This window comes from Homarus americanus, unplaced genomic scaffold, assembly GCF_018991925.1.
Source record: "Homarus americanus isolate GMGI-L3 unplaced genomic scaffold, GMGI_Hamer_2.0 scaffold5142, whole genome shotgun sequence".
NCBI lineage: Eukaryota > Metazoa > Arthropoda > Malacostraca > Decapoda > Nephropidae > Homarus > Homarus americanus.
This window is the reverse complement of record NW_024727827.1, coordinates 225,001-245,735: the sequence shown is the minus strand read 5'-3', so window position 1 is coordinate 245,735 and position 20,735 is coordinate 225,001. Positions and strand designations below refer to the sequence as shown.

The 20,735-nt window shown below is 46.1% G+C and overlaps 1 protein-coding gene across 1 annotated transcript in view; it reads left to right on the top strand.

Moving 5' to 3' along the window:
• The first annotated feature begins 7,124 nt into the window (after positions 1–7,124).
• The window catches only part of LOC121865936 (epidermal growth factor receptor-like), a 52,323-nt gene continuing 38,712 nt past the window's right edge, over positions 7,125–20,735 (top strand). The window contains exon 1 of the mRNA XM_042365499.1: positions 7,125–7,470. The gene's annotated coding sequence lies outside the window, so the exon portion shown is untranslated. The remainder of the gene's footprint in view (positions 7,471–20,735) is intronic.

Genomic DNA, 20,735 nt, shown 5'->3' with positions numbered 1-20,735 from the left:
GCACCATCAGTGGACGACTCTGCCGGTCCCGTATCGGCCTCTTCAGTCACCTCAGAACTCACCAACCTACAGTAGTTGACATCCTTAATAACTCATATCATTGTATCATAGCTGGATGATCGTTATACTTGACAGTAAAGTAGTAGTAGTGTGTGTGTGTGGAGGGTGGGGTGGAGGGTGTGGTGGGGGTGTTAGGGGGGGTGCTAGAATCATCTTTAAGGGGGGGTCAGGTCCCATCTTCAGTGGGATGTGTTGTAATGACCTTCCTCCTCCTTCCTTCCTTCCTTCCTTCCTTCCTGTTTAACGTCTTCCTCCTCTTCCTCCTCCTCCTCCTCTTCCTCGGTGCTATGACAAAAAAATAGCCTTTGAGAATCTGTCCACCTGTGTGTTACTGGGAAAGGTCTTCTACCCCTCCCACCACGCCCCTCCCACCACGCCCCTCCCACCACGCCCTTCCTTCCTGTCTACACCCTTCCCATTCTACCCTCCCCTTTCCACTCTCTTGTATATCTCTGTTATTTATTCCTCTCTCTCTATTTCCCTCATTTATCAGTCTATGTCTTACTAGTAGTGCTCTCTCTCTCTCTCTCTCTCTCTCTCTCTCTCTCTCTCTCTCTCTCTCTCTTCTCCAAGCTAAAAGAATACACTTGGTCTGCCAGCTAAGTAAACACATGTTATCTTAGCTTAATCGTCTTCCCAGCTAAGTAAATACGTGTTATCTTAGCTTAATCATGATTCAAGCTAAGTAAACACGTGTTAGCTTAAACTTGTTCCCAGCTAGAGGTGATGGCAGGGTGGCAGGTAAATACGGTGGCAGCCAAATTCGGTGGCAGCTAAAAAGAAAACAGATTGTGTGTCTCTGCAGCTGTGAATATTCCCACCTTCAGCTAGAATACATGGGGCAATAAGAGGCTATTCCACTCTCTCCATAAGACCCATGTTATCACGTCAACAATATATAAATTCCGTCCTTATAATCCTTAGTCAATAAAGTCGATGTTTCTCGCCCAAAAAGATCGTAATTCTCCCCCCTTAGTCGCTATAGTGTTATTATTCGGGGTATTAATAACCTATCCAACATGGGTCATAAGGCTTATTTTATACCCCAAAGAGTACGTAGTTTCCGACCTTATGATCCGTAGTCAATAAAGTGAGTTTCCCGCCAAAATGGATCGAATTTCCTCTCAAAGTTTGTTATTGTTGTCAACGTCACTAAGCCCCGCCCCCATGTGCATTGACGTCAACCAATAGGATCAAGTTTCTCAAAAGGTGTTGTTGTGGATGGATATTCTCAGCCAATCAGGTGCTCTGTAAGTGTTTCAGGGTGTCAGCTGCTGGTCTTCTGCCAGGTGGTTTCTCTCACGTAGACAAGTGAGGTATTATAAGGGAACACGTATATAAGGGAGAGACGGTGGAGAGTATTTGGTTAGGTTAGGTTAAGGGTGTGTGTGTGTGTGTGTGTGTGTAAGACTATTTCTCCGGAGATAAGACCACCATCCTTACCTTTAAATCCCCCTTAAAATTCACCCTTAAATCCCCCTTAAAACCCTTAAATTCTACCCATTTAACCTAAAACCCTTAAAATAATCTCCCTTCCCCCTTAAATTATCACCCCCCCCTCCCCCCTCAAACCAGGTAGATCGACGACTACCTGCAGTTAAGACGACTCACCTGACGACCCCTTGATTACAAGTTTATTGGACGACCTCCAGGTGTACCTGCCGCACACCTGGAGTTAATTATCACACACACACACACACACACACACACACACAGCCTCAAGCATACAGGTCTACCCACAGTCAACCTCATGCACCAACCCACCACCCACCCCACCCACCCCACCACCACCCCACCACCCACCCCCTCCCACCCCACCACCCACCCACCCAACCCTACCCACCCACCTCTTGGCAGACGAAGTACACGCCTGGCAGAAGCTTGAGATCTGATGTTTTCCTGCTCGATCATGTGAGGGAGGGAGAGAATGAGAGTATGTCTCTCTCTCTCTCTCCTGGAACAGCTTGTATGTATGTATGTATGTATGTATGTATGTATGTATGTATATATGTATGTATGTATGTATGTATGTATGTATGTATGTATGTATGTATGTATGTATGTATATGTATGTGTGTATATATGTATGTATGTATGTATGTATGTATATGTATGTATGTGTATGTGTATGTATGTATGTATGTGTATGTATGTATGTATGTATGTATGTGTATGTATGTATGTATGTATATATGTGTATGTATGTATGTATGTATGTATGTATGTATGTATGTATGTGTATATATGTATGTATGTATGTATGTATGTATGTATGTATGTATGTATGTATGTGTATGTATGTGTATGTATGTGTGTGTGTACCACTAAGCTGTCCTCGAGTAGCTTACCCTTGACAACCACTCAGCGTTACACTCAAGCTTTCTTCTGTTTCCCACGTTGAGGCAAATCCAGGGGGGGAGAGGAGGAAGGAGGAAGAAACTCCTCCTCTCCTCCTCTCCCTTCCTCCTCATCTTCCTCCTCCTCCTCCTATCACCCCACTGAGGGCCCTGGCCTCCTTCCTTTCACCCCCGCCTTTACCTCCCCCCTCCCTCCTTTCCCTCCATTGTAAGAAGGAGGGATCCAGAGATAATAATGGCAATAAAGGAAGAAATAGAGACACTGGTGGAGAATTAGCCCCCCTCACCCCTCCCTCCTCCCCTCCTGAAGTTTTCCCTGGTCGGTTGGTAGGAGGAGGAGGAGGAAGAATGAGAGATGGATAAAATAGGAAGTAAATAATAATGATGAGAACTTCTTCTTCCTCCTCCTTCTCTAACTTTTCCCCTCTCCCCCCCTCCTCCTCCTCCTCCCCCAGTCAGAGTTCTCACGATGTGTTCCACTGATTCGCTAATCCTCCGTCTCTAGCCTCTCTACTGATTGGCTATTCTTCTCTTCTCTTCTCTCCTCCTCCTCCTCTTCCTCCTCTTCTTCTACCTCCTCCTCCCCTCCCCCTCCCCTCCTTCCCCCCCCCGTTACGATTTAGTCAACAGTTCGCTTAATTATTTTCTGATTGGTCAACATCCGGCTGGTTATTACTGGCTTCTCTCTCATTGGTCAAAGCATTAAACGGTTTATGTAAAAAGCTGCCCCAGTTACATTGGCGAACAACAGAAGTATACAGGGGCAACAACGCGGAAGCAGCAGGGCGATTAACAGAAGGCGGAACACACCAACTTGATCGCCAGCCTCCTGTTGATCACTATCTTCAAACAGAGCCGTTGAAGTCGCCAGTTACTCGCCCTCGCCCCTTACCGTTGGCGCTCTCTCATCCGCTCCGTTTATCGCCCTGGCATCAACGGCTCTTAAGGTTAGCTTAGGTTGAGGGGCCCATTAATACAAAGGGCCCATTAGGACAAGGGAACTATTAGAACAGGGCCCATTACGACAGGGGCCATTAGAAAAGGGCCCATTACGACTGGGCCCGTACGACATGGGCCCATTACGACCAGGGCCCATTAAGAAGGGCCATTAAGAAGGGGCCCATTAATAAGGGGCCATTAGGACAAAGGGGCATTAAGACATCTAACAGGCTCCTGGTGCCCGATAATGAAATTCCAAGCAGGTGAATCCTGGGTATTGTGTGTGTGTGTGTGTGTCAGGTGTGTGTGTGTGTGTGGGTGTGTGTGTATGTAAGCAGCGTTCGTGTAATTGTGTATAAATTTGTGTAGAATGTGTGTACGTATGTGAGTATGTAAATGTGTGTAAATTTGTGTAAAGTAATCCTAAGATCTCGCACAGACCTTCACCGCCTGACGATGTGTAAAGAATGGTGTGTAAGCAAATGAGAGAGGTGTTAGTTCTCACTCTTCTATACCAAACCTCAAACTTCTGCTCTCCCCCACCCTCCCCACCCCTCTCCCCCCACCCCTCTCACCCCACCCCTGTCCACCACACGCCCTAAAAGGTTCCTCCTGGATCTATCTGTGGACAGTAGCATAGATGTCTCCCCACCTCCTACCATCCCCCCTCTCTCCTCCCTCTTCCCTCCCCCTCTCCTCCCCTCTTCCCTCCCCCCTCTCCTCCCCTCTTCCCCCTCTCCACCCCCTCCCCGCACCCCATCCCCTCTTCCCCTCCCCTCTCCTCCCCTCTTCCCTCCCCTCTCCTCCCCTCTTCCCCTCTCCCCTCCTCTCCTCTCCCCTTCCTCCTCACCCCTCCCTCTCCTCCCTATCCTGGTCAGCTGAAGATGGGGGGGATAAGGGGAGGGGAGGGGGGATAAGGAGGAAAGGGGAAAGGGGAAAGGAGAAGGGATAAGAAGAAGGGGAAGGAGAGAGGGAGGAAGGAGGAGAGAGGGAAGGAAAGGGGGATAAGGAAGAAGGGGGAGGGGGAGGGGGGAAACAAGTAAAAAATAATAAAACACCTCCATATGGCAACACCGTATATCTAAGTGAGTTACCAATTACATATTTTTTTATCTATTAATTCTCTATTTAATTTTGATCAATAACCATCTACAAAAATAGGATAGATTTTGACATAGATTCTAATTTTATATAAGTAATTAGAGGTTAATTAGATTGTTATATAGGGAGATAAAAGTGATAATTAATTTGTGAATAGGTATTGTCGGGAAGCAAGGTCAGGTAAGGTTGCCATATGTCGCCACTTACTTTATTGAGAGAGAGAGAGAGAGAGAGAGAGAGAGAGAGAGAGACTATTTGAGACGACTTAAACACGTATGGGTCAACTCAGGTCACACAGTAGGGGTCGTGTTGTGACCCTGTTTGACCTGTCCACACACACACACACACACACACACACACACAAAGTTCCTCATAGCGTCAGTTTTGTGAGTGAGTCAGGTGAGTCAGGCGAGTCGGTCAGATATGTTTTAGCATTTTCACTTACGTCTGAGACACACGGTGTTTAGTAATGGTCGCTGTAACGGGGTGGTGTTCACTGTAACGGGGTGGTGGTCGCTGTAACGGGGTGGTGGCCACTGTAACGGGGTGGTGGGCACTGTAACGGGGTGGTGTTCACTTCTGGGTAACAGTGCGTGTGGTGGTCACTGTAACGGGTGGTGGTCGCTGCCAACGGGGTGGTGGCCACTGTGATGGGTGGTGGCCACTGTAACGCAGTGGTGGCCACCGTAACAGAGTGGTCGCTGTAATGGTGGGGGTGGTCACTGTAACAGTGCGTGGTATCACTGCAACAGTGTGGTGGACACTACAACGGGTGGTGGCCACTGTAACGGGTGGTGGGCCACTGTAACGCAGTGGTGGCCACTGTAACAGAGTGGTCGCTGTAACAGGGTGGTCACTGTAACAGTGTGGTGGTCACCGTAACAGTGTGGTAGTCACTGTAACGGGTGGTGGTGGTCACTGTAACAGGGTGGTACCACCGTAACAGAGTGGTCGCTGTAACATGGTGGTCACCGGGTAACAGTGTGGTGGTCATCACTGTAACGGGTGGTCACTGTAACGTGGTGATGGTCACTGTAACAGTGTGATGGTCACTGTAACAGTGTGATGGTCACTGTAACAGTGTGATGGTCACTGTAACAGTGTGATGGTCACTGTAACAGTGTGGTGGTCACTGTAACAGTGTGATGGTCACTGTAACAGTGTGATGGTCACTGTAACAGTGTGATGGTCACTGTAACAGTGTGGTGGTCACTGTAACAGTGTGATGGTCACTGTAACAGTGTGATGGTCACTGTAACAGTGTGGTGGTCACTGTAACAGTGTGGTGGTCACTGTAACAGTGTGATGGTCACTGTAACAGTGTGATGGTCACTGTAACAGTGTGATGGTCACTGTAACAGTGTGATGGTCACTGTAACAGTGTGATGGTCACTGTAACAGTGTGGTGGTCACTGTAACAGTGTGGTGGTCACTGTAACAGTGTGATGGTCACTGTAACAGTGTGATGGTCACTGTAACAGTGGCGGTCATCACTGTACCAGTGTGGATGGTCATCACTGTAACGGTGGTGGTCACTGCAAAATATGTGGTGGTCATCACTGTAACAGTGGTGGTCATCACTGTAACAGTGGGATGGTCACTGTAACAGTGTGGTGGTCATCATCCATCATCATGGTCACTGTAACAGTGTGGTGGTCACTGTAACAGTGTGATGGTCACTGTAACAGTGTGATGGTCACTGTAACAGTGTGATGGTCACTGTAACAGTGTGGTGGTCACTGTAACAGTGTGATGGTCACTGTAACAGTGTGATGGTCACTGTAACAGTGTGGTGGTCACTGTAACAGTGTGGTGGTCACTGTAACAGTGTGATGGTCACTGTAACAGTGTGATGGTCACTGTAACGGGGTGGTGGTCACTGTAACAGTGTGATGGTCACTGTAACAGTGTGGTGGTCACTGTAACAGTGTGATGGTCACTGTAACAGTGTGGTGGTCACTGTAACAGTGTGATGGTCACTGTAACAGTGTGATGGTCACTGTAACAGTGTGATGGTCACTGTAACAGGGTGGTGGTCACTGTAACAGTGTGGTCGCTATAGTTGGTCTGTAATTTCAAAAAACAGAATTTAATTTCGTTTGTAAGGAAATACGTGTGTGTGTGTGTGTGTGTGTGTGTGTGTGTGTGTGTGTGTGTAGGACTATGTGTGTGTAGGACTGTATGTATGTATGTATGTATGTATGTATGTATGTCTACCTCACAAACTGCTATCAACAAACACCTGTCCATAATCCACCAAATAACAGACAGACAGACAGACACCAACACCTCCACACACACCTGAAGATATTTTAATTAGTGACTCCATCTTCCCCCGCCGCTGGTCTGTACCTGAGCTGCCCAACACTACCTCCATTTCCCCCGTTCCTCTTCTGTTTGTCTCAGTGTTGGGGCATAAGCGTTGGGTATATTTTCAAACTAATTTCTTGTGATTGTGAGTTATTGCGGTGATTTATGGGGTTTATTTATGTGATTTTAGATATAGAGATTGATTTATAATATTGTGGTTTAGTTGTTATTGATCGGAATATAGGAATAAAGATCGGAAGAGTAAAAATCATAGAGCATGAAGTGTGTGGCGGTCTCCATTGCCTGCGGAGGTAAGAAGTGAACTAGAGGTCTTGGCTGGAAACAAGTTTTAGGGGGGTGAACCTCAGAGACGAGAAGTAACCCGTCGAGTGAGGACGTGTACGTGTGTCTGTCTGTATTTGTGTCGACCCATAGCGTAACTAATATGTTTAATCTATGTGGCGTACCTCAAGGAAACACTAAGGTCCGTTACTGTTTAGGAAAATAAGAAAGTTAAGTGTTTAATAATGGCAAGTCCCTCAAAGTGGCTTCATAAGTGCGAAATATCGGGCTATGTGTCTTAATTAAGTGTCTAAGGTCATTTAAGTGAGAAAGATTGGGAAATATTACTTAGTTATTGTGATAAGTGCCAATTGGTCGTTAAGCGTGGATTAACTACCCTACAACTGCTCGTTAAGGAAGGGTAAGTTGATAAGACCTTATTTTAAAAACAACTTTTGTCTATTTAATCACGATATAAAATGATATAAAATACCTCTCCTAGTAGCTATTATAAAATACCTCTCCTAGTAGCTATTATAAAATACCTCTCCTAGTAGCTATTATAACTAATACCTCAAGGAAAAAAAATAGCCTTTGTTGAAATAGATTATATAGCATTCCTATACTCTTGAAATTAATTAATAAATATATAATAATTATATATATGGGAACCTTATCTACGTCTCAATACACAACAAATTATTATATACACATTCTATGATAATTTATATACATGTATATTATTTAAACTATATAAGTCTTACTGTTATAGCGATTATATAATTACCTCAGTAGTTGTGATGATAAATGAAAAAAACACGACAAAAATAATCGGTTTTAATTCTGTTATTATTGTGGATTTCCGTGATGGTTTTAACTGTGTGGATATCTAGCTAGTCTATCCATCTATCTATCCACCTATCTATCCATCTATGCTAGTGGTAGAGGATAGATTATAGCCTCAAGTTTATCCATCCATCTATCTATCCATCCATCTGGTAGAGGATAGATTAAGGCGTCTCTGCGTGGTTAAGAGTCCACTGAGACGTCGTTGGGTTGGGTGGAGTCCCCAAGGGTGGCTGGCAATTGCTGGGTCCTCTTGCGTTTTAACCCAGTTGTTTAAAAGGTTATGAGAACGGCGGCGTGTGGAGGGTTGTGATATGAGGGGTGGAAGAAGGGTTGTGTTATCAGGGGGTGTAAGAAGGGTTGTGTTATCAGGGGTGTAAGAAGGGTTGTGTTATCAGGGGGTGTAAGAAAGATTTGTGTTATCAGGGTGTAAGAAGGGTTGTGTTATCGGAGTTAGAGGGTTTGGCATGACATCAGGGGTGTAGAAGGGTTGTGATATCAGGGGTGTAGAAAGTTTGTGGTATCAGAGGTGTAAGAAGGGTTGTGTTATCAAGGGGGTGTAGAAGGGTGTGTTATCAGGGGAGTTAAGAAGGGTTGTGTTATCCAGGGGTGTAAAGGGGTTGTGTGTTATCAGGGGCTGTAAGAAGGGTTGTGACATCAGGGGGTGTAAGAAGGGTTGTGTTATCAGGGGGTGTAAGAAGGGTTGTGTTATCAGGGGGTGTAAGAAGGGTTGTGTTATCAGGGGGTTGTAATATCAGGGGTTGTAACTGTTAAGAACATAAGAATGGAGGACACTGCAGCGGGCCATACTGGACAGTCCCATTTACACCCAACCCCTATCGCTCATATATCCACCCACTCTGCTGTTTTTTCTCGTTCGTTAATTACAAACACCGTATATAAACAGATGTTGTTTATTGTATATTTGTAAACGAGGCTGGCTGTTTACATTCATGTGCGTGTTATTTGTAAACTAACTCCTGTGTAAACAATATAGGTTGTTTGCTGATAAGAAGATCATAAGGAGTCTGCAATAGGCCGGTTGGTCTGTGCATGGCAGCTCCTGTCGAGAGTTACTACCACTCTCTATCATCCATGAATCTATCCAGCCTCCTTTTTTAACTTTCCAGCGTTCCAGCACTTACTACAAAGTTGCTAAGCTTGTTCCACTCGGCCACCACCCTATCCAGCCTCCTATTAAGACTTTCCAGCGTTCCAGCACTTACTACAAAGATGCTAAGCTTGTTCCACTCGTCCACCACCCTATCTAGCCTCCTATTAAGACTTTCCAGCGTTCCAGCACTTACTACAAAGTTGCTAAGCTTGTTTCACTCGTCCACCTATTTGTGAACCAGTTCCTTCCTATCTCCCTCCTAAACCTAAACTTATCCAACTTAAATCCGTTGCTCCGAGTCCTATCCTGCTCGGATATTAGAACTTTATCTATATCCCTTTATTGATTCCTTTCACCCACTTAAATACTTCTATATCTCCCCGCATCTCCCCCTGCCTCCACCTCTTCGTCTTTCTAGGAATGCAAGTTTCTTTTAATGGAGGTAGAGACGTGTTTGAGAGCTGAGTAAACAAGGAGGTGTGTTTGTTTGAGAGCTGGTAAACAAGAGTGTGTTTGTTTGAGAGCTGGTAAACAAGGGAGTGTGTTTGTTTGAGAGCTGGTAAACAAGGGAGTTTGTTTGTTTGAGAGCTGGTAAACAAGGGAGTGTGTTTGTTTGAGAGCTGGTAAACAAGGAGGTGTGTTTGTTTGAGAGCTGGTAAACAAGGAGGTGTGTTTGTTTGAGAGCTGGTAAACAAGGAGTGTGTTTGTTTGAGAGCTGGTAAACAGGAGGTGTGTTTGTTTGAGAGCTGGTAAACAAGGAGGTGTGTTTGTATGAGAGCTGGTAAACAAGGGGTGTGTTTGTTTGAGAGCCGGTAAACAAGGGGTGTGTTTGTTTGAGAGCTGGTAAACAAGAGTGTTTTGTTTGAGAGCTGGTAAACAAGAGTGTGTTTGTTTGAGATGGTAAACAAGGGAGTGTGTTTGTTTGAGAGCTGGTAAACAGAGGTGTGTTTGTATGAGAGCTGGTAAACAAAGTGTGTTTGTTTGAGCGGTAAACAAGGGAGTGTGTTTGTTTGAGAGCTGGTAAACAAGGGAGTGTGTTTGTTTGAGAGCTGGTAAACAAGGAGTTTGTTTGTTTGAGATGGTAAACAAGGGTGTGTTTGTTTGAGAGATGGTAAACAAAGTGTGTTTGTATGAGAGCTGGTAAACAAGGATGTGTTTTGTTTGAGAGCTGGTAAACAAGGAGGTGTGTTTGTTTGAGAATGGTAAACAAGAGGTGTGTTTGTATGAGAGCTGGTAAACAATGGAGTGTGTTTGTTTGAGAGCTGGTAAGCAAGGGTGTGTTTGTATGAGAGCTGGTAAACAATGGGTGTGTTTGTATGAGAGCTGGTAAACAAAGTGTGTTTGTTTGAGAGCTGGTAGCAAGGGAGTGTGTTTGTATGAGAGCTGGTAAACAGGGAGTGTGTTTGTGAGAGCTGGTAAAAAGGGAGTGTGTTTGTATGAGAGCTGGTAAACAAGGAGGTGTGTTTGTATGAGAGCTGGTAAACAAGGGAGTGTGTTTTGTTTGAGAGCTGGTAAACAAGGGGAGTGTGTTTGTATGAGAGCTGGTAAACAATGGGTGTGTTTGTATGAGAGCTGGTAAACAAGGGAGTGTGTTTGTATGAGGCTGGTAAACAATGGAGTGTGTTTGTTTGAGAGCTGGTAAACAAGGGGTGTGTTTGTATGAGAGCTGGTAAACAGGGAGTGTGTTTGTATGAGAGCTGGTAACAAGGGGTGTGTTTGTATGGAGAGCTGGTAAACAAGGAGTGTGTTTTGTTTGAGAGCTGGTAAACAAGGGGGTGTGTTTGTGAGCTGGTAAACAAGGGAGTGTGTTTGTATGAGAGCTGGTAAACAAGGGAGTGTGTTTGTTTGAGAGCTGGTAAACAAGAGTGTGTTTGTTTGAGAGCTGGTAAACAAGGGTGTGTTTGTAGAGCTGTTAAACAAGGGGTGTGTTTGTATGAGATGGTAAACAAGGTGTGTTTGTTTGAGCTGGTAAACAAGGGGGTGTGTTTGTGAGAGCTGGTAAACAAGGGGTGTGTTTGTATGAGAGCTGGTAAACAAGGGGGTGTGTTTGTATGAGATGGTAAACAAGGAGGTGTGTTTGTTTGAGCTGGTAAACAAGGGGTGTGTTTGTATGAGAGATGGTAAACAAGGGAGTGTGTTTGTATGAGAGTTGGTAAACAAGGGGTGTGTTTGTATGAGAGCTGGTAAACAAGGGAGTGTGTTTGTGAGAGCTGGTAAACAAAGTGTTTGTATGAGCTGGTAAACAGGAGTGTGTTTGTATGAGAGCTGGTAAACAAGGTGTGTTTGTATGAGAGCTGGTAAACAAGGTGTGTTTGTATGAGCTGGTAAACAAGAGTGTGTTTGTTTGAGAGCTGGTAAACAAGTGTGTTTGTATGGAGAGCTGGTAAACAAGGAGTGTGTTTGTATGAGCTGGTAAACAGAGGTGTGTTTGTATGAGAGCTGGTAAACAAGGGGTGTGTTTGTATGAGGCTGGTAAACAAGGAGGTGTGTTTGTATGAGAGCTGGTAAACAGGAGGTGTGTGTTTGTATGAGAGCTGGTAAACAAGGAGTGTGTTTGTGTAAGAGCTGGTAAACAAGGGAGTGTGTTTGTATGAGAGCTGGTAAACAAGGGGGTGTGTGTATGAGAGCTGGTAAACAAGGGGTGTTTGTGTAGAGCTGGTAAACAAGGAGGTGTGTTGTTTGAGAGCTGGTAAACAATGGAGTGTGTTTGTTTGAGAGATGGTAAACAAGGAGGTGTGTTTGTTTGAGAGCTGGTAAACAAGGAGGGTGTGTTTGTTTGAGAGCTGGTAAACAATGGAGTGTGTTTGTTTGAGAGCTGGTAAACAAGGAGGTGTGTTTGTTTGAGAGCTGGTAAACAAGGAGGTGTGTTTGTTTGAGAGCTGGTAAACAAGGAGGTGTGTTGTTTGAGAGCTGGTAAACAAGGAGGTGTGTTTTGTTTGAGAGCTGGTAAACAAGGGAGTGTTTTGTTTGAGAGCTGGTAAACAAGGGGTGTGTTTGTTTGCTTAGTAGTACGAAGAGGTTAAATTTGTTAGTGTTTTGTTTACAAGCGATCGTTAAACCAGTCGTTGTTTAGTTTACGAATGAGGTGACAAACTGAGCCCTTGTTAGGTTGTTTGTAAGTAGTCGACAAACAAATAGAGGTGTTTGTCCATTGTTGTTTGTCATTAGTAATTGTTTGAGTGTTTACGCTGTTTGCTAACGACCCTGGCTATAGATTTGGTTGGGTTAGGTTAGGTTAAGTTGGGTTGGGTTAGGTTAGGTTAAGTTGGGTTGGGTTGGGTTAGGTTAGTTGGGTTGGGTTTGGTTAGGACTGTAATTACTGCTCGATCACATGAAGATTAAGTAACCACTGGCTTATCAATCACTGACCCTTGACCTCTCTCCTTATCAATCACTGACCCTATTTTATACTGAAGGCTACAGATAAGGGCTATCAGTTAGGGCCGCCTTTAATCTCCCTCTTGTGACCTTATCTGCCCCTGGGTACATTACTGATAGCCCGGGAGGTCAACCACATGTCCAACAATCACAGGTAAATCACTGTCAGGTGGATTGGAACTTCGTAAATCACTCTGTTTTCCCCCGTAGGTGATTGGGGTGGTGGTGAATCATGAGGTGTTGTGGTGATTGTGACGGTGAATCGCGAATCATCAAGCGTTCTGGTGATTGGGGATAGCGTGGTGAACTTTTTCTTTCATGATGATTAGTGTTCGAGTGTCATGATTCGCTTGGGGTGATTGGAAACTCCAGATCAAACTCTCCTCTCTTAAACAGGGGGTGTACCAGCAACCATTCCTCCAATCATTCCTGTTTTAATCGATTAGCATTACGAATCATTCCACTCAAGTGATTATCATCCTGTAACCAATCACCTCCTCCTCCTCCTCGTGACTGGTTTTTTTATATCATGGAGCTAATTATACCTCACTTACATGTAAAACACACACACACACACACACACACACACACACACCACACACACACCACACACACACACACACACATATGTCGTCACTGGTTGGTTAGTGGTGAAGGGCCATAAGCAAGTACCCCTCCCTTCCCTTTCTCCTCCCTTCCCTATCTCCCCTCCTTCCCTTTCTCCCTCCCCTTCCTTTTCTCTCTCCTCCCTTCCTATCTCCCTCCTCCCCCCAAATATACACACCGTCACGTGAACTGATAAGGTAATGTCAACAAATGAATGTCAACATGCGCCACACCTACCCCTCCTCCTCTCCCCTACCTACCACCCTCCTCCTCTCCCCTACCTACCCCCTCCTCCTCTCCCCTACCTCCCCCTCCTCCTCTCCCCTACCCCTCCCCCTCCTCCTCTCCCCTACCTACCCCCTCCTCCTCTCCCTACCTACCCCCCCTCCTTCTCTTCCCTACAAGAACGTCAACACAGTATTAAGATATCTTGGAATCCGACTTCATGCAACTCTTATAAAAACGACAACAAATCGGGTTCCTGGTGTAAACAGCAAGTTACCTTACCTGACTGATAACACCCTATTTGTGAACCAGTTCCTTCCTATCTCTCTCCTAAACCTAAACTTATCAACTTAAATCCGTTGCTCCGAGTCCTATCCTGCTCGGATATTATAAGAACATCTATATCGCCTTTATTGATTCCTTTCACCCACTTAAATACTTCTATCATATCTCCCCACCTCTTCGTCTTTCTAGGGAATGTAAGTTTAGTTTCTTTAACCTATCCTGATATGGAAGGTTTTTATGTCCCTCTACGTCTCTCGAGGGAGTGCAAATTAAGATGCTTTAACCTAGAACATAAGAAAATAAGGAGTCTGCAATAGGCCAGTTGGTCTGTGCATGGCAGCTCCTGTCGAGAGTTACTACCACTCTCTATCATCCATGAATCTATCTAGCCTCCTTTTGAAACTTTCCAGCGTTCCCGCACTTACTACAAAGTTGCTAAGCTTGTTCCACTCGTCCACCACCCTATTTGTGAACCAGTTCCTTCCTATCTCCCTCCTAAACCTAAACTTATCAACTTGAATCCGTTGCTCCGAGTCCTATCCTGCTCGGATATTATAAGAACTTTATCTATATCCTTTATTGATTCCTTTCACCCACTTAAATACTTCTATCATATCTCCCCGCACTCTTCGTCTTTCTAGGGAATGCAAGTTAAGTTTCTTTAACCTATCCTGATGTGGAAGGTTTCTAAGTCCCGGAATCATTTTTGTCATTCTTCGCTGCACCGACTCTAGTGAATTTATATCCATTCTATAATAGGGGCACCAGAACTGAACCGCATAATCGAGGTGCGGCCTGACTTGGGCAAGATATAGTTGCAATAAGACCTCTGCACTCTTGTTGCTTACACTTCTAGATATAAAACCCAATACTCTGTTTGCCTTATTTCGAACATTAACGCACTATTTTCTAGGCCGTAGGTCCGGGCTTACAAGTACCCTAGGTCTCTTTCACAAGTCGACTTCTCTAGGTTGATGTTGTTAAGGCTGTATACATTATAAGTATTTGTTCTTCCAATATTAAGTACGCTGCACTTGCTGGTGTTGAATTTCATTTGCCATTTTTCGACCACTCCTGCAGCTTATTTAGATCCTCCTGTAATGCATTTGCATCCTGCCTGAATTAATTGCTGCCCTATTTTCGTGTCATCCTGCACTTGCTTATGTACTGCTGATCCCAGTATCTAGATCGTTTATGTAGATTATGAACAAGAGTGGGCCCAGTACTGACCCCTGGGAACCCCACTGGTTACGGCCCCCTCAGATTTAACACCATCTACGCTGACCTCTGCGTTCTATCGGTAAGCATGATTTTATCCAATTTAAAACTTTCCCTCGATACCATGAGCCTTAATTTTTCTCAAAGCCTCTGATCGGTACTGTCAACGCTTTGCTAAAGTCTAAGTAAATAACATCGTAATTTTCGTCAATATCTACTACCTCGAAGACTTTCTACTCAAGGTTCCTAATGCCGGATTAGTCTTGTCATTCTCCTCTAGTCTTTCCAAGGATTCTATATCCATTCTGTAATACGGTGACCAGAAGTGAACTGCATAATCAAGTGAGGTCTAACAAGGGCAAGATATAGTTTTAGGATGACCTCACTAGTCTTGTAACTAACACTCCTTTGTATGAACCCAAGTACTTTATTAGCCTTGTTTCGAGCAAATACACATTGTTTACTTATTGGGTTCCTCATTATCATTACTCCTAAATCTTTCTCACAGTCGGATTTCTCTACATCGTTGTTCATCTGGTTTCTTCCTGTTTATATCTGCCATTTTTCCAGACCATTCGAAATTTTTTTGGGGATCTTCCTGTAGCTTGCGGAGTCCTCTCTCTCTCTCTCTCTCTCTCTCTTCACCAAATTTAACAGGGTTGACATTACAAAGTTTAGACAGACAGACAACTATTGATTAGCCCAAAACAATAGCAATATCCAGGTGTGTTTGTAGAGGGGGATAAATAATTAATGATATTGTTATTACCTGTACCTGTAGTCTTACCTGTGATCTTACCTGTAATGTCCACTTCCACTTGAGGGTCCTCCCCCTCCCCCTCCTCCTCCTCCCCATTCAACCCCACCCCCCATTTTCCTTAGGTTAGGTTAGTTGTTAGTAGTTGTGGTATCAATGGGTAATAGTGTTGGTTGTGGTAGCAGTAGTGATGGTAGTGGTGGTGGTAGTAGTGGTGGTAGTGGTAGTGGTGTTAGTGATGGTGGTAGTTGTGGTGGTGGTGGTAATGGTAGCAGTAGTGGTAGCAGTAGTAGTAGTAGTGATGGTGGTGGTAGTAGTAGTAGTGGTGGTAGTGATGGTGGTAGTTGTGGTGGTGGTGGTAATGGTAGCAGTAGTGGTAGCAGTAGTAGTAGTGGTGGTAGTAGTACTGGTAGTAGTGGTGGTAGTTGTGGTGGGAGTCAGGTATCACCCAACAGGTGGTCAGCGGTTATTCTCTCGCTCTCCGTTCCCCTGCTGGCCTGACTGTCTTGACTGGAGGCTGACTGGGTTGTTGATTGGGTGGCTAGATGGCTAACTGACTGGGTTAACTGGATAGACGTCATGATAGACTTGGGTTACCTGCCCTGACTGGGTAAGGGTGACTGGTGTTAACTGACCCTGAGGGCTTATCTGTTCCTTAGGGGCCGAGTGTGAGGAACAAACTCTCAATTAAGGGCTTTTTAGAACCCCCCCCCCCCACAAGGGTCCCAGGGCTGCGGTTGCGGTCTTGTTAGGTCCAGTTGTCCCTTAAGGGCTTCCAGTTATCTCCGCTAAGGGCCTTGTGTGTTGGTGGAAGAGCCCTCAACCACCTCTCCTACCCCTCACCTCCCTCCCTCTACCCCCTCACCTACCTGTCCAGCTCCTAGTACCATCACTCACCTTCACCCACGTGAAGGTGTACTACTACTACTATTACTACTACAGTACTACTACTACAGCACTACTACTACTACTACAGCACTACTACTACTACTACAGCACTACTACTACTGCTATTACTACTACTACCATCACTTATTTATGGCCTCCATCCTCCCCCAATAGCCACACCTTCGCCGCCATCTTAATACCTTAATATTAAATATCTATACATAAGTAGCCATCCTAGCTGTGTTGAGCCGCAGATCTGCGGCATTCAGTGACTGCTGTTCTCATAGTCTATCTGCAACTGTTGTCGGCTTTGGGGCCGATGTCTCTCGTTCCCTGAGGCAGGCAAAGCCGACCTTAAGGAGAGGGAGGACAGTCGACATCTCATCCAGGCTGTAACATAACTTCTGGGCTGCTGCTTCTGTTCAGATAGCTCCTCCGCGAGTCTGGCGTAAGCATCTTGCACTTGTTCCCATCCACCAGAGGTTGTGAACACCAGAGGAGTGAAGCTGCCTTGATCAACGGTCTGTTTTCTGCCCGTATGCCCTTATCTTGTCGTTCTCGTTCTCCTGTGTGTGCAGCATCGAGCTAGAGATTCCGGTGACATGCGGCCATGGGATAAATCCTGATGTCGAAGGCTCGCTGTCCCTGCGTCCAGAATCCTCGAGCACTGACGTCAACACGGGCTTCGTTGGATGTGTTTGAAGTCCTATGTTGGAAGATCTCACCATCCAATCTCCTCTTGATTGGCCAATCCCATTCCTCCCAGTCTCGGTGGTAGTGCAAGGAGTGATCTTTCTGCTGGGGTTAAGTGAGGGTGTTTCACTAATTTTGGAATAAAATTGACGCTGATAGGTGCGCATCAGGTAGTTCCAGCGATGCTTGACTCCATGGGTGAATGCCGCAAAAGCCGCATGTGGCTCTGTTAGCAATATCCGACAGAGCTTGGATTTCCCTAACCCACTCATTCACCTTTCCCGTTACGTACTCGGTCTTGAAGTCCGTCATGCCGATTACTGCGCCTAGGTGTCTTTGGCCATCCTTTGTTATTTTGACCTCACTTCCACCAAACACCTCCATTGCCGTTCATAATGTTTTGGCTTCACAATGAGGAAGGACTTGCTGGCGTTTGGGTGGTACACCTATTTTGGACCTCGTGATGTTACAGGTCCCACACTTTTGATGCCCTCCACTTTTCCTGCTCCTGTTAGGTCATCAGCGTACGCCACTTGCTTGACCTCAGTTGTTTCATATTTTATTGTGTGTTGGAACACTGATAGGCCTATTGAGTACATTGCCATTGCAGGGTTTGTGTTGTTCCCTCGGTTGACTGTATGATGGTATCCCCTCTTAGAGCCTTGTTGTTTACTATATAGAGGTCTGATGGATTCCTATAAGAGTTTTCAACATACAATGAAAAGCTTGGACACTTGATCTTGATGTTGTGCAGTGCGGCCTTACGGTTAAGTATGTTGAATGCGTTTGAAGCATCCACCAGGAGAACGGCCTCACAATCACGCTGCTCAAATATCGTTCTCATCGCGTGAATGGCAGCTTCCCCTCCAGCCTGGTGGCCAGCACACACTTCTTTGTTCACTACTACTATTAATACCACTACCACCACCACTACCCCCACTGCTACCACCCCACCACCACCACCACCCCACCACCACCACCACCTACCACCACCACCAACCAACCACCACCACCACTCACCAACCACCACCACCTTCAACCACCACCCCACCACCACCAACACCACCACTCACCACCACTGCCACCAACCACCTACCAACCACCACCACCACCACCCACCGCCACCAACCACCACCACCCCAACCAACCAACCCCACCACCAACTACCACCACCACCACCACCACCCACTCACCAACCACCACCACCAACCACCACTGCCACCACCACCACTCACCACCACCACCACCACCAACCCCACTGCTACCACCACCACCACCACCACCACTACCACTACCACTACCACCACCACCACTACCACCACCACCACCACCACCACCACTCAATTACCCCACTGCTACCACCACCACCACTACCACCACTGCTACCACCACCACTAACCACCACCACTACCCCCACTGTACCACCACCACTACTCCCCACTGCTACCACCACTACCCCCACCACCACCACCACCACTACTAACTCAGGTAAATCTTGAATCACTAATTAATCACTGACTGGAGACTTTGGACCAGTCAACAGTTAACTATGACAGGTGACGACTGGCCAGTTGACAGTCACTAATTAACCAGTTCACCTGCGTCTACCTGACTGTCTCCTAGGATCGATCACTGTCCGGCTGTTAATGTGCTACCATCACAACTACCATCCTGCTACCACCATTACCACCATCCTAGGTCTTAATTTCTGTTCCGGTTATAGTTCTGATGGTGATAGTAGTGATGGTGGTAGTGGTGATGGTGGTAGTGGTGATGGTGGTAGTGGTGATGGTGGTAGTGGTGATGGTGATAGTGGTGATGGTGATAGTGAGATAGAGAGGCCGTCCCTAAGGGTCACCTCTGGCTACTGTGTGTGTGTGTGTGTGTAGTTGTGTAGTGTGTAGTGTGTGTGTGTGTATTCCTGATTTCATCCTCCCCTCCTCCTCCCCTCTCCTCCCCCTCTCCTCCTCCTCCTCCCCTCCTCCCTCCTCCCCTCTCCTCCCTTCCTCCCCCTCTCCTCCCTCCCCCTCCTCCCCTCCCCCCTCCTCCTCCTCTTACCTTCTATTGTCCTCTTCTTGTTAAGAGTACATGATCCTCGACCACCTCCTTCCTCCTCCTTCCTTCCTCCTTCTCTCTCTTCCTCAATCGCCCTCAACTCTTCCCCATTCTTCTCCCCCCCTTCCCCCCTTCCATTTATCCCCCTTTCCCCTTCCTCCTTTCCTTTATCTCTTCCTGTCTCTTCTATTCTTATTCATCCATCTCTTCCTTCCTTCCTTCCTTCCTGTAGTGGTGGCAGGCTCTGGTGGTGGTGACAGGCTTTGGTGGTGGTGGCAGGCTGTGGTGATGGTGACAGGCTGTGGTGATGGTGGCAGGCTGTGGTGGTGGTGGTAGCAGGCTGTGGTGGTAGTGGTGGCAGGCTGTGGTGGTGGGAGTCGAAGGTTTTAGTGGTGATGGTAGCAGGCTGTGGTGGTAGTGGTGGCAGGCTGTGGTGGTGGAGCCGGTGGTTTGTGTGATGGTGGGTAGGTTGTGGTGGGTTGTGGTGTGTGGTGGTGGGGTGGTGGCGGCTGGTTTTAGTGTGGTGTGGTGTGGTGCTGTTTGTGGTGTTTGGAGGCTTTTGTTGGTTGAGTGGTGGTGTTGTGGTGGTGTTGTGCATGTTGTTGTGGTTATGCTTGTGGTGATTGTGTAGTTGCTGTGGTTTTGGTGTTGTAGGTGTGGTGATTGGTAGCATAGTGCTTGTGGTATTGGTGTTTTGTTTATGTTGATGCTTGTGTTGTGTTAGTGGTTGTTGGTCTGTGGGGTATAGTGTTTTAAATAATGATGAGGGTTGAGGGTTTATGTGATGATGTGGAGGAGGGGTGGTGTGGAGTCGACTAGGAGTCCCTGCTGATTTTAACTCTTCTTAGACTCTGCCTGTGTCCGGAACCCTACAACAGGACACGGCTTCGACTTCCCCTCTCTCCTACTCCCCCTCCCCATCTCTACCCTAGCCAAGACACGAACGCCTACCCTCTCCTACTCTCTACCTAGGAGGATTAGGTAGGATAGGTAGTGGATAGGTGGAGGGATTAGGAGGGTCGTGTGTGTGTAGGATAGGTTCAGGGATGAGTTGGGAAGAGTTGTTTTTGTGAGATAAGAGACGTTTGTGTGTGTGTGTGTGTGTGTGTGTAGTGTGTGTGTGTAAAATAATAATAATAATTAACGGTTTATTGAAGAACTTGGCAGCCAGAAGGCTGAAAATATACAGTTACATATTTGGGGAATGGGTTTCGAATTACAAATAATATACAAGTAACATATAGGGATACAAATAAGATATATAATAACTAGATGGGGAAAAGCTCAAACTACAGTTCATTTCAACATAGTGACAGTGCAAGGAGTAGTGTTTACTGGGACTGAATTCACTGGTTTATTACAAGTTATTGATAATTTTTACAATGGTTGGGACTGGGCTGTTCTTATAGCGATCAGTTCGTGCTCGTATGGGCTGGATGCGGTTGTGGTGTCGAACCGCAATTCTCGGCTAGGGATCTCAGGTAGTAGGAGCCGGTGTCGAGGATGGTGTAGAAGCTTCTTACCAAATTTGCAGATGAGGTCGTGGTGATGGTCAGTGAGGCCGAGAGGTCAGTGTGTTGAGCGCTTCTTGATATGTGAGTAGGGAGAGAATAATCTTGCA